The following is an 11,787-nucleotide window of genomic DNA, read 5'->3' as shown; positions in this document are numbered from 1 at the left end:
CGTTTATCGTTTCACATGTGCAGAGGCAAATATATCGATCATAAACCACACCGAGTGACTCATTACAGTTTTCTGATTTCACATCTGATGTAAACTGGTGAAATGTTATTAGTGTTGGCTAGCTATTCAGTGACCACACCAAAGCAACATTAATCAATAATAATAAATCTCTTCATTTGTTGCTCCATCACCTGTATTGTGCTTCAGGTCAGTATCACAAAACAAAACATGCAGGCAAGAAAGGGAGTGATCCAATAATATGTGAAGCGATGACTGCAAGATGGGAGTAAAAGAGATCGCTGAGGGGTTAAAGGCATGGTCTTTGTTTTACATATTGATCAGTGTAGGCGTTGAATAACAAATGCTGTGCAGAGTTGACATAAATAATAAATTATATATTTCTCAAATTTAGCTTGTTCTTAAATCAACTCATTCCTAACTTTCTCAAAGCATGTTAACAGAACAAGCTAATTTATCTTTTTCATATACTTACATCACTTTAAGAGCTAATTTAAATGTATTAATACATTTATCAACTCTGTTTTCAATCATTGAATTTATGAGTTACACCTCTCATACATTCGGTAATTGAGTGGCTTGAGCTGAGCTTAGGTGTAAAAGCTCCAAGTGATACATATTTAATAAAGCTGAACTTGTTTGTCACACGTGTCTAGCAAATCTGTGTACCCTCTGTTAAGTCTACTGTTGTCTTTAAAATAATGATCAAAACCCAAATCCTTTTTGGATACTTTGAATGGTTTAAAATAATAATTAAATGCACATCGAAAATGTAAACTGTGATCAAGTGAGCTGTGGTTTAGAAGTTACTCATGCTGAGTTCTGCATACCTGCTGAGGCGCAAGCTCCTTGCAGTAATGTGCACAATGAAAGCAGAAATCAGCAAACATTTTCCCATCCTAATTATTTCGGAGCAGTGGGTAGTCACAGCCAGGGGACTAACTCCAGTTCTCAGGCCAGTTTCTTGGCAGGAGTACTCCCAACAAATGTCTTTTGAGGTAGTAGGATACAGTTTGAATGGAGCACACAAACTCATGATCCTCTTGCTGTGAGGCGACAGTAAGCCCCCACGCCACCGAAACCATGTCTATTTATTTATACCCTCACCCAGCGAGTGTGACTTCATGTGGAGTGACGCGGTAGTGAAGTTTGAGAAGGGGAAGGCTGATTTGGACAAGAGCCACAGTCAGAAACAGAGGAGAGGAGACGGAGAGAGAGCGAGTTGGCAGTTTTACAGGGATCACTTAAACGTTCAGACAATCAGAGCTTTAATTGACTGCCATAGATTCATAAAGCATTTCCCCTGACTATGTGAAAATACAGATTGACAAAATACAGATTCACTGTATTCATAGTTGCAAGTCCACATTTTGGCTACTTACAGACTGCAGGGAAATCTGATTTGTTTCTCATCCGAGTGTCCACACTGATATTTGAAAGCAATCAAATCGAATTTTGTGGGTCCAGACATCACAAAACTATCTGCATGGTTTGCTGCGTTAACGACCTGGGCGTCAGTAACTACGTTTACGTTACGTGGCTTTCCAATGCAGAAGAATGAGTAATGGAGGTCCATCATTTCACCCTTCAAACAATAGCGTTGTCAGGTCGCGGTGCAGAACCCCTCCATCGCACCAGACAAACTCAGCAACAGAGGAGGGCAGGGCTCCAGAATAACTTTTTACATTGGTTGCCTTACTTCAGAGCTACGATGCTCCAACAGCAAAAGCACTGATCCAGGTAATACTTTGGCCATATTGCTTGCAAACAATACAATTCATAATGTTGGCCCTTTTATTCGATGTTGGGCCAGGATAATCTCACCGGGGACAGACAGGTGGTGGAGTTACCTCCGACGATGAGGTCTGGTCTGGGCTCGGCCTTTCAGGGCCGGGTGTAACGGGCATTGCAGCATTTTTTCAACAATAAATAGTTTTCTTCATTTTCAACAGTGTGTTTTAAGGTTGTGATATCGCTCAAGGAGGAGTACAGGGCACAGATGGTGACAAGGCGTGCCATACTGCGAGTGTGTTTGTCCTATAGCTAGACCATCTCCACACTCCAGTGCTGTGGGTGTGCCAGCGCTGCTGGAGACGTTGCGAGTGACGCAAAAAATACACACAGACGCATCTGTAGAAATCTGATTTGAATCGCACTACAAACCGCCACCAAATGTGGTTTGGATCCAATTTGAAAAAGTTTGCTGTCCAGACTTTCCAGGATCAATCTGGATATACCAAAAAAAGGAAACAGAGGCCTAAATGCTGAAGTACTCAAGTGTGAAATGATTCCTGCTGCAGGCAGTGAATACAGGAAAAGAGCAGTCTCTTTTTTATGACTGATTTTATCTGAGCAGCAAAGCAGGTCAGGGATGATGAGCAATGTTGATCAAGACCAAAAAATGGCATGCCACCTTCGACCTTTCTCTGAGTAAATAAATGTCTTAAACCTAATGTTGAGCATTAATGCAGTGTGACAACACCAGTAGCAGACCTCCAACACAGGCCTGCACAGAAGTGTACTAGACCATAATTTATGCTAAGTGAAATAATTACCATATGTCTGCCATAAGAGCAATGGTGAATCCTGAGCTTGCTCACAGAGAGAATTGATTAGCCTTCTGTTGTCAACCAGCAGTTGTTTTTAAGGTTGTGTCAGATGGCACAGATTCTGGCTTCCTGCTGGACAAAATATGTGCGTGTGCATATAAAGATGGCTTCATAATCCACACCAAGTGAACCTAGCAAGTAGATCAAAGGAAGCAGCTGGTTCAGGGTGTGCAGGATCACCCACTCCCAGCCTCTCTGGCTGCATTTAAAAGGGGCGGAACAGCTAAAAGATGCCTGAAAATACTTGGAGAGAGCTGCCAGTAGCACACCTGTCTCGGTGGACTCAGGGAGACTCCTCTTAGGCTCAGACAGTGGGCTTACGGAGATATGAGTTTAAGTGGGTGCAATTTCTAGCCTTGACTGCCATTAGTCTAGAATGCATCTGAAGCCTCCATCACAAATGATCTGGCTCAACTCATCAAATCACTTTCACAGGTTGTGAAACCGGTGTGAGAATTGTTCACTTCTGCAGGTTCTCTCGGGGCCTCTGGGGGAGGGAAGGCACTTCAACAAATAGACATGCCATAAATTGCGAGGAGAAAAGGTCTGACAGATGAACAGATGGGTTCAGTATATTACTCTCTCTGCCCGTCCACCTTCAGCTGATGAAGTGAGGTGAGGAGCGAGAGAAGAGGTGAAGGGAAATGATCTGTGTCAATGCATTAGACCAAATTGCTCCTTCACCTGAACATACAAATGAGGCCCAATGGCGTGAGCAATGTCAGAGCAATTAGAAATCCTGTGTTTAGAGGTTAGATCTCTTCCTGCATCTGGTCTCTCCTGAGTGCATAACTCCAGCAGCAGAAGCACAGACACAAGGCAATCTTTAGTGTAATTGATGTTAGCAACCTTATTAAACCAAAGGACTGAAAACAAACAAAACACTTTGCATGGTCCAGAATACAAATAGTTTTTGAGACAGAATTGGAATAGCAGAAGAAGAAGAAGAAGAAGAAGGAGAAGAAGGAGAAATAGTACTTTGTGTCATGGAGTGCAAATTATTTGGAGGGAAACAGCAGCTGTTTGCAATTTAATTTTACCATTACCCGACTTTCCAGCCTGTGCTAGTGTGCCTTTTCAGTTGAATTTATAAGAACTTTGTATTAAAGCATGCAAGTAATGTTATTCTGCGTGCAGTTTATTTATTTTACATCGCTGGGTTATTCCTATTAAGCACTGGTTGTTTACGATGCTGAATGCAAAATTAAGATTATATTTATTGTCCCCCAACGGAAAACACAACAGTTGTTAGTTTCAGGTGATATACAAAAATAAAAACATAGTTATGAATATTATATTCCCTTTATGCCAATAGATCCCAACATCCTTTACACTGGACCTTTAAGTCCTTCACTTTTTCCAGGTAAAAGTCTGACTGAACATGCACAACCTTTTTTTGACCCAGACTGCTTCACAGCTATGAAATGACGTACGTTTACATCTGGGAGCTGCCACGTACAAAGATAGCCTCCTGAAATCAGCCACTGAGTCTTTTAGCCTGAACACATAGTAGTTAATTGCCTTGCTCAAGGGCACTTCAACATTAGCTAGTGAGAAAGGGAGAGCACTACTTGTTCATTCTCCCCTTCAAGGTGTTTTTGGATGTCAGGGGTTTAAACCAATAACCTTCAAATTACAGACCCATTTCTATATCCTTTAGGCTACTACTGGTTCCACAAATCTCAGTGCAATTATCGGGTCATGAAGATGTGTCTTGTAGAATTTTGAACGGGAATCAAATATGCTTAATTTCTGTATTTTGTCAGATAATTCAAGGAGGCTATGAGGCGGTGAATTTAATCTGCTTGTCACAGAGAACAGTTTTGCTGATAGCTTTTGACAAGGGGAACATCTTATCTGTAGCTGCTGAAAAGGGTCATCATCAGTGTTAATGGATTGTAACAAACAGGAGGTGGTAAGAGGACGGTTTTTATTTGGCAACAGGTTGACGATGTTCTACCTGTTTGAAGTGACTAAACTGCCTCTGGGGGAAATCAAGGTGAAACATAAACGTAAGCGTGGAATAGAGAATTTCCGCAAAAAAAGTAGTGACTGTTATTTAAACTTTGGGATCATGAAATTTGAGCTCATATTGATGTTCACATGAGGTTTTCAGAAAACATACCTGGAGCATTTCTCTGACCTCACTCTTGATGATTTTCCCTACATGTTATGTGAGAGAGTGGTAGAACGTGGTTTGATTAACCAGAATGACCAACCATTCAGGAGAGAGGGGCCCTCAAAGTTGACTTCTTCAAAAATAAACTACGGTTCTACTATTATCGGATAGCTAACAAACAAGGTTATCCACAATTTCAATGCTTTTCGTTCAAAAATAAATAAATATGCAAATTAGGTGATTTTCTTTTGTCATCAATTCTCAATTTGAAAATTTTGATGTTGTGCAAATTGGCATCACTTGTCCTATAAACGTTTGTGTGAAATTCTTGAGTAATGGCAAAAAAAAGGGGTTTTATGAGGTCACAGTGACCTTTGACCTCCAAAACCTAATCTAAATGAGATATATCGCATGCATGAGTATGGACCACATAATACACAAAAGAAAAAGTTCAAATTTAAAGGCATTTCTGACAGAATGCCCAACAGATTTCCTTACGAACTCCATTTGGTGAGGAACGTGGCAGAGCCTGTACCTCAAGGTAAACGTTGCAAACATCATGTCAAGAAAAATAAAGTAATTCACTCACTTGAAAATAGGGACATGCAGTCTATTCTCAAACGAAATCTCTTCAGTCATGTGCAAATGTGTCTGTGAGTAATGTAGAAGGTTAAGTGAAAATGAAACGGTAAGTGTAAACAAAGGAGGGTAAATATCTGAAGGTGTCCAGAACAACATTGTCTGTCATAGCTACGCAGTCGGTTATGACCGATTCATTGCTGAGTGATAAAAGGGAATCCAGCGGCGGTGAAGAATCCCACATACAGCATGCTTTGTGTTTTTACACTCTATCAGCAAACATGTCAGTTCTCCTCAGCACTTATCGGAGCACCTTGATAGTGAATTAGAAGTCTGTTTGTACAATTTACCTTTCAACAGAGAATTATAATGTTTCGTAATTTCTACAGCAAACGGTTACATCCACTAAGGTCAACTACTACAATAGCACTCAGTATTACGTAAGTAACGGGACAATGTTAGTCGCTAAAGCCCCTGTACTCAGTATTGAATATTTGATTTGAATAATCCTCGCCTCTTGTATAATTATACCATAAGATCCTTCAAAACATTGGGTACACGTGATCTTCCCTTTGAGCCTTTGCAAGCCCTGAATTATTTCTCTCTCATTACCACGGCAGATTGATATAATCACATGCTCTTCTTAATATTCAGTTTACTGCCGTATATATCTGCATGTCATTGGGTAATGTAATAAGAGTCCTTGGATTCACTTAACTGAAAAGATAACTCAATTTTGTAACTTAATATTGTCTCTGTGCTTACGCACAGCGGGATCGCTACTTTTCAACATTAAAAACGCACACTTTCCTCGAGCACACGCATAATGAGCACGTTATTAAAGTTGTGGGTTTAATGGCTGAACCAGACAATGACGTAGTATTCTCAAATTCACATGTGGCACGCATAATGGTAATTGCTAAATTACATCCCGTATTGCCATCATTTAACACAAGATTCCCAGCGCCAAAGATCATTTATTGGCATTTATGTGTGGCTTTGTTAAGTTCAAATATATTGTTTGATCTAATTGCAGTGTATGTCAGTCAGCACTAATGAATACTGGTCTAAGGAAGTGAAATGAAACTCTCGGATTGTTTATTCCTTTGGGTGACATTTACCTAAATGCCACGTTTCTGTGCCGCTCCTTCCATGAGATGTGTGGTATGTAGATGTAATTTCCGTATCACTGTACAATTGTCTGGAAAATATCACTAAACAAGACTCTCTCTCTTAATTAGGAGGTTTTCCAACTTGCCATTGTGAAGGTGACCATAAATAGGCATTGTGTTTAAAGACGCCTTTTCTGACAACATTTATGAGTGCATGTAAAACTAAATCTGCATCCTGCAGTTGCCAACATGTTTTGCTTGTTCAATCAGTAACATTTTTACTCTCCTTATTTAGCATTTACAAACATAATCTAAGTACTCAGCTTAACTGTTTATAACACACTGTGATGTAGTTGTAAGCAGATATAAGAGTACATGTTTATCAATGTGCAGTGTCTGTCGACAATTATAAATTCAATAAAGACGTACCTTATATTATTACAACTGTGTAAGAGGCAAAATTAGAGTGAAAAAAAGCAACCATAAGGAATGTTTTTTAACCCCTTAGATTAATCTCGTAAAGCCTTATGTGGAATCACTGGACTAATCCACATATTAGAAATCATCAACAAAAAACCCTGAAACTATAAAAAAAACTGTAAGACATTACAAACAGAAACTTTGTTGTGCATTGTTTTAAGGATTAATTACCTTACTTTAACATTTTGTTCCAATATTTCATCACCCGACTTATTTTAACAAAATTGTCATATTTGAGGCAATGACACAAACACTCCAAAGGCTCAGCTGATGTGCTGTGCTTCACCACCCGACAGTCTAATAATATTTTATTTTGCTCCAACCTCTAGCCAACCGAATAATGCGTGGTTAAATGAAGTAATCATTTTTACTGGAACATCACTCACGGAAAGATAGCAGGTAGGTATATCACTTCCCACCATATGGTCATGGCTGTCAAGCGCGGGCCAATCAGAAAGCAACAATTTGCCACGGAGTTCCATGTTGTGATTAAATAGTTCCAAGGACGGCTCCGGCACACAGGAAGGCTCTTTGACCACACCGATACTCATCTCCGGCTACAGATTGGAAGTGGTGGTGGCACAGCTATGTGGCTCTCTCTGTCTGTATTTGTTATGTTATTCTTTCCCATTTTCCCCCACAGGCTCACTGTGCAACAGACTGTTATTTTGGTCTCATGAATATAGAAAAGTTCAACTTGACTCTCAACTCTGTTCAAATCATAAAAAGTACAGAAAGGAGCGAGGTATGAATATATTTCCAAGATGGTAAATCACAGAGAAGTAGGCTGTGAATAATGAAGTCCCAGAAAATATAGGCTATTATACAAGCGCTAGTTACAGGTCTTTGATGTAATAAAAATAGATCAAATCGGTGACCGTGTCTTACATTCTTACATGACGTACATTTCTTACATGTTTTGTGTAGAATTCTGGCTTTGTTGGTATTGTTATTTGCATTGCATGGTGTGGAATTCCATAAAAGGGAAACAAATGTATCTTCTATTCTGTTAATGCAAATATTAGATGTATTGAAGGTACTGAAGAGATATATACCCCCCCCCCCCCCCCCCCCCCACACACACACACACACACACACACACACACACACACACTTCTTAGATTGAATTTCAATACACTGGTTTTAGAAGAATAGAGATTAGTTATGAAGGCAGTGACATGGAAAAAACCTACTTTGAAAAGAAAATGCTTCTACAGATATTTACCTTTATAACCTTGCATGATGCATTGAATAAATAATTGAGTGCACACTTTGTCAGCATAAAAGGATGGTGGGCTTTCTGAATGTTCTACTTATCGAGTTAGATTTATAAGAGTTAAGTATTTATGCCGTATAAATACACACTGTCACACCTGGTGCCAGCTTTCCATTGTATCAGTGTGTGTATATAGATTGATAGATAGATATCTTTATTTTTGTATATATTTTATCTACTTAATTTTACTTGCCTATACATTAGAAAACATCATTTTTCATATTTTTTGGAAACAATACTACAACAATATAATCTGTTACAACGATATCCAAATAGAGGTTGCACTGACAACAGTGACTTCAAATTATGTTTCTCATCAAAGCATACCAATGCATGTACCAAATACATGGCTTACAGATGTATCTACATGTTGTGCAGTCGGCCTACACAGCACAGCCTTCAAGGCCTGCAGGCCCTGATATTTAAAACATCTCATTACTCAATACAGTTAAAGGCAAAAGAAGGATGAAATTCTCACAAGGAACTAGTAGATCTGGCAGACAGGTTCATTCTCAAATGACGGACAATCAACAGGTGACAATAAGCAATAACGAGTTGTCGGGGACATTTTAAATGATTGATAGCCATGGCAGGCTTTGTCCACACGTCTCATGTCAACACCTTAGGTTATCAGGCAAACAAACAAAGTAGACAGTTCATGATATAACATCAACAACCACACATCTAGGTCAAGGAGATAAATAGGCTCAGGTTACAAACATACAGCCAGAGAGCAATTCAACAACAAACAAACTAACTTTCAAACAGACAAACATTCGGAGGGTGTATTTGACTCACGTTATTGTTGCAGTGAAGGTAATAATCCTCCGCACATGCTGACTGTTGTCAGAGCTCCTCCCCTCCCTCCATCGCTGCGCGCTTGCTAACCAACTAACTACTGTCAAGTTCCTACACAAACACAGAGGCTTAACGTGCAACACTGGGAAACTAGCAAACTCTCACAGTTGTTTCATTTAAATGATGTTGACTTGTTAACTGTCTTACTGTTAGTTGAGAGCTCAAAGTATGACTGACTTCACAATTCAATTTGTTTGCAACCAACGTAAGCTACTTTGTAATCAGCTTCACCAGGCTTCCCTTTGGAAGTGGACGTGGCTGCACTGCCATATTTGACCACAAGGGGCCGTTACAACCAAGTGAGGCGCTGTTTCACTCATTTGGCCTCAACAGCGAAATAAGAATCGTACATGTGACAGATCTTAATTTTATTAAATTGACAGTCACAGCTTTTTTGGATATATAATTAATCCTGGCTTGCCTTGATTTCTTGGTGAAAACAACACATCATTTTAGAAAGCAAGAGGGTCCAGTCTTGTTGTCGTAACACTGGATACCTTAAGTGGTGACGGAAGTAACCTATTCAGATCTTTCACAAACAAAAGTACATAAGTATTCAAAACCATCAAAATATCATTATCAATTATAAGTACCAAAAGTCAAAGGTACTCACCATGCAGAATGGGCCATTTAATTTCAAAGTAATACAGAGACAAAAGCTGTAAATCTAGTAGAGTAAGAAGTGCAATAGCCTCTGAAATGTGCAGGTACAAAGTAGAAAATGGAAATACTCAAGTACAAATCCCTCCAAATTGTTCTGAAGAGCAATACTTTCCACCACTGGATACCGTGGAGAACCCCCACAGGTTTTTATGTATTTGTCTGAGATTTATTATAAACCATACGCATACTGTGTTTCGGGTGCTAGATAATGATTGCTTGCTTTATGCAAATGTTTTCTTATTTGTAACGTGCAATGGCTATTATTTTAAATGGCTGCGCTTGTGTTATATCATAAGTGACACCAGCATGGTATGGTTGTGACACTGATGAATGCTGAACCTTTCTTCTGTCATCATTCTTTTCACCACCCACAGTTAATAATCTTGTTCATGTTTGCTTTCATGTTTTAACATTTCTCAAGTCCACATTGAAATGTCAGAGTCATGAAGCAAACCTACAGTGCACTTGTCACTGGAGGAGGGTAGTCACAATTATTTAAATATTTCTCTGCCTAAATATAACATTAACAATTTGGAGAAAAGGTTGTCCTTAGATTTTCGTTTAGATAAATGTGTATTAGAAAGAGTTGTGTGTGTTATATGGCTCTACTAGTTCCTTGAGAGACATCAAAAGTTTTCAAAACACCAGCCTGGATTTGTTATCTTCATGACCTCGTCGCCTGAGACTATTTGATGCTTGGATTGTGATTTTATGCTGAAGCTTTGACAACAAAGAAACTCTAGATTGTGGCCTCATGGGTGCTTCATTTTGAAAGGCAGTCCAGGTGCTTTGTTTAAAATTGTAAAAATGTAAATGATATCCATATCTTCCAGCAGCTGGTGTCTTTATGTCAACATATAAATGATGTGAGGTCAGTCACAGGAACGATTTATTGCAATGGTACGCACAGTAAATGATAATCATTGAGATGGTGGCAGATTTACAGTATAAGAGCATATAAAATATGACAGACTGAAAAACACGGGCTGGTATTATCATTCTGTGAAATCCAAGGATGAGATAAGTGATGTATACTAAACTGTACCCACAATGTGTGCTTGTGTCCCCCACCCCCTCTCAAAATCTATCAACTGGATTTTGCAGATAAATGGGGAACCTGCCTCTGACACGAAGACAAATGATTAAAGCTTGTATTGTGGTAGTCGGTGTGATTTGTAACCTCTGTAAAGACCTTGCTTAATGTTTTAGATCAGATAAATAGCATTAGCCTGATACAGCTTAAAAGATTCAGACCCATTCATGTTATTGGAAATTAGTTTCAAGATGATAGGGGCCGTGAGGGAATATAGGGATACAGTATATCTGTGAACCCCGGGTGTTTAATGGGCTGCCTATAGGATTATCGCTAGCCTCGGCAGATGTTCATTTCCAAAACATACGTCCAGGCTTAAGCCTGGTGTAAACACTACCAGTGGACAGAGTTTATCAGTTTTGGAACAGGCTCCGTATTTACAGCCCCTAAGCAGCAAAATGTCAGTTATACAGGCCTCTCCAACAACTGCCCCATCACTTTGGCATGGCAGGGCATTGTTGAGGGCATGTTTCATGAACACTAATATTTTAAGTAACATTGGTTCAAACCAATCATTGTGTGTGTGTGTGTGTGTGTGTGTGTGTGTGTGTGTGTGTGTGTGTGTGTGTGTGTGTGTGTGTGTGTGTGTGTGTGTGTGTGTGTGTGTGTCTGTCTGGGTTGAAGTACCATACAGACTCCATCCGTTTCTAAAACTCAGTTTCAGATTTTTGACCACAGGAACCACTTCAGTCTCATAAAAAAAAAAGCATTGTGTCTGTTTTTTTGAAAACCGATTTGTGATTCCACAAATAGACCCCGTTCTATTAAGCACATCTGACATGCTGCTTTTACACGGAGAAGCTAAATGTTCATAGAGGCTATATCGATCTTTCAGATAAATTGTCTGGCTCTTCAAAACAATGCTAGTACTCTATATGATACAGAAATTGTAGCCTGCAATCACCAGATATACTGTATGAGCATCTTAACCTTGGGAAATTTGGCTCCAAAAATACATGCATTACAGTATATAATATGCA

This window comes from Pholis gunnellus (assembly GCF_910591455.1).
Source record: "Pholis gunnellus genome assembly, chromosome: 10".
NCBI lineage: Eukaryota > Metazoa > Chordata > Actinopteri > Perciformes > Pholidae > Pholis > Pholis gunnellus.
This window is presented reverse-complemented; position numbering follows the sequence as displayed.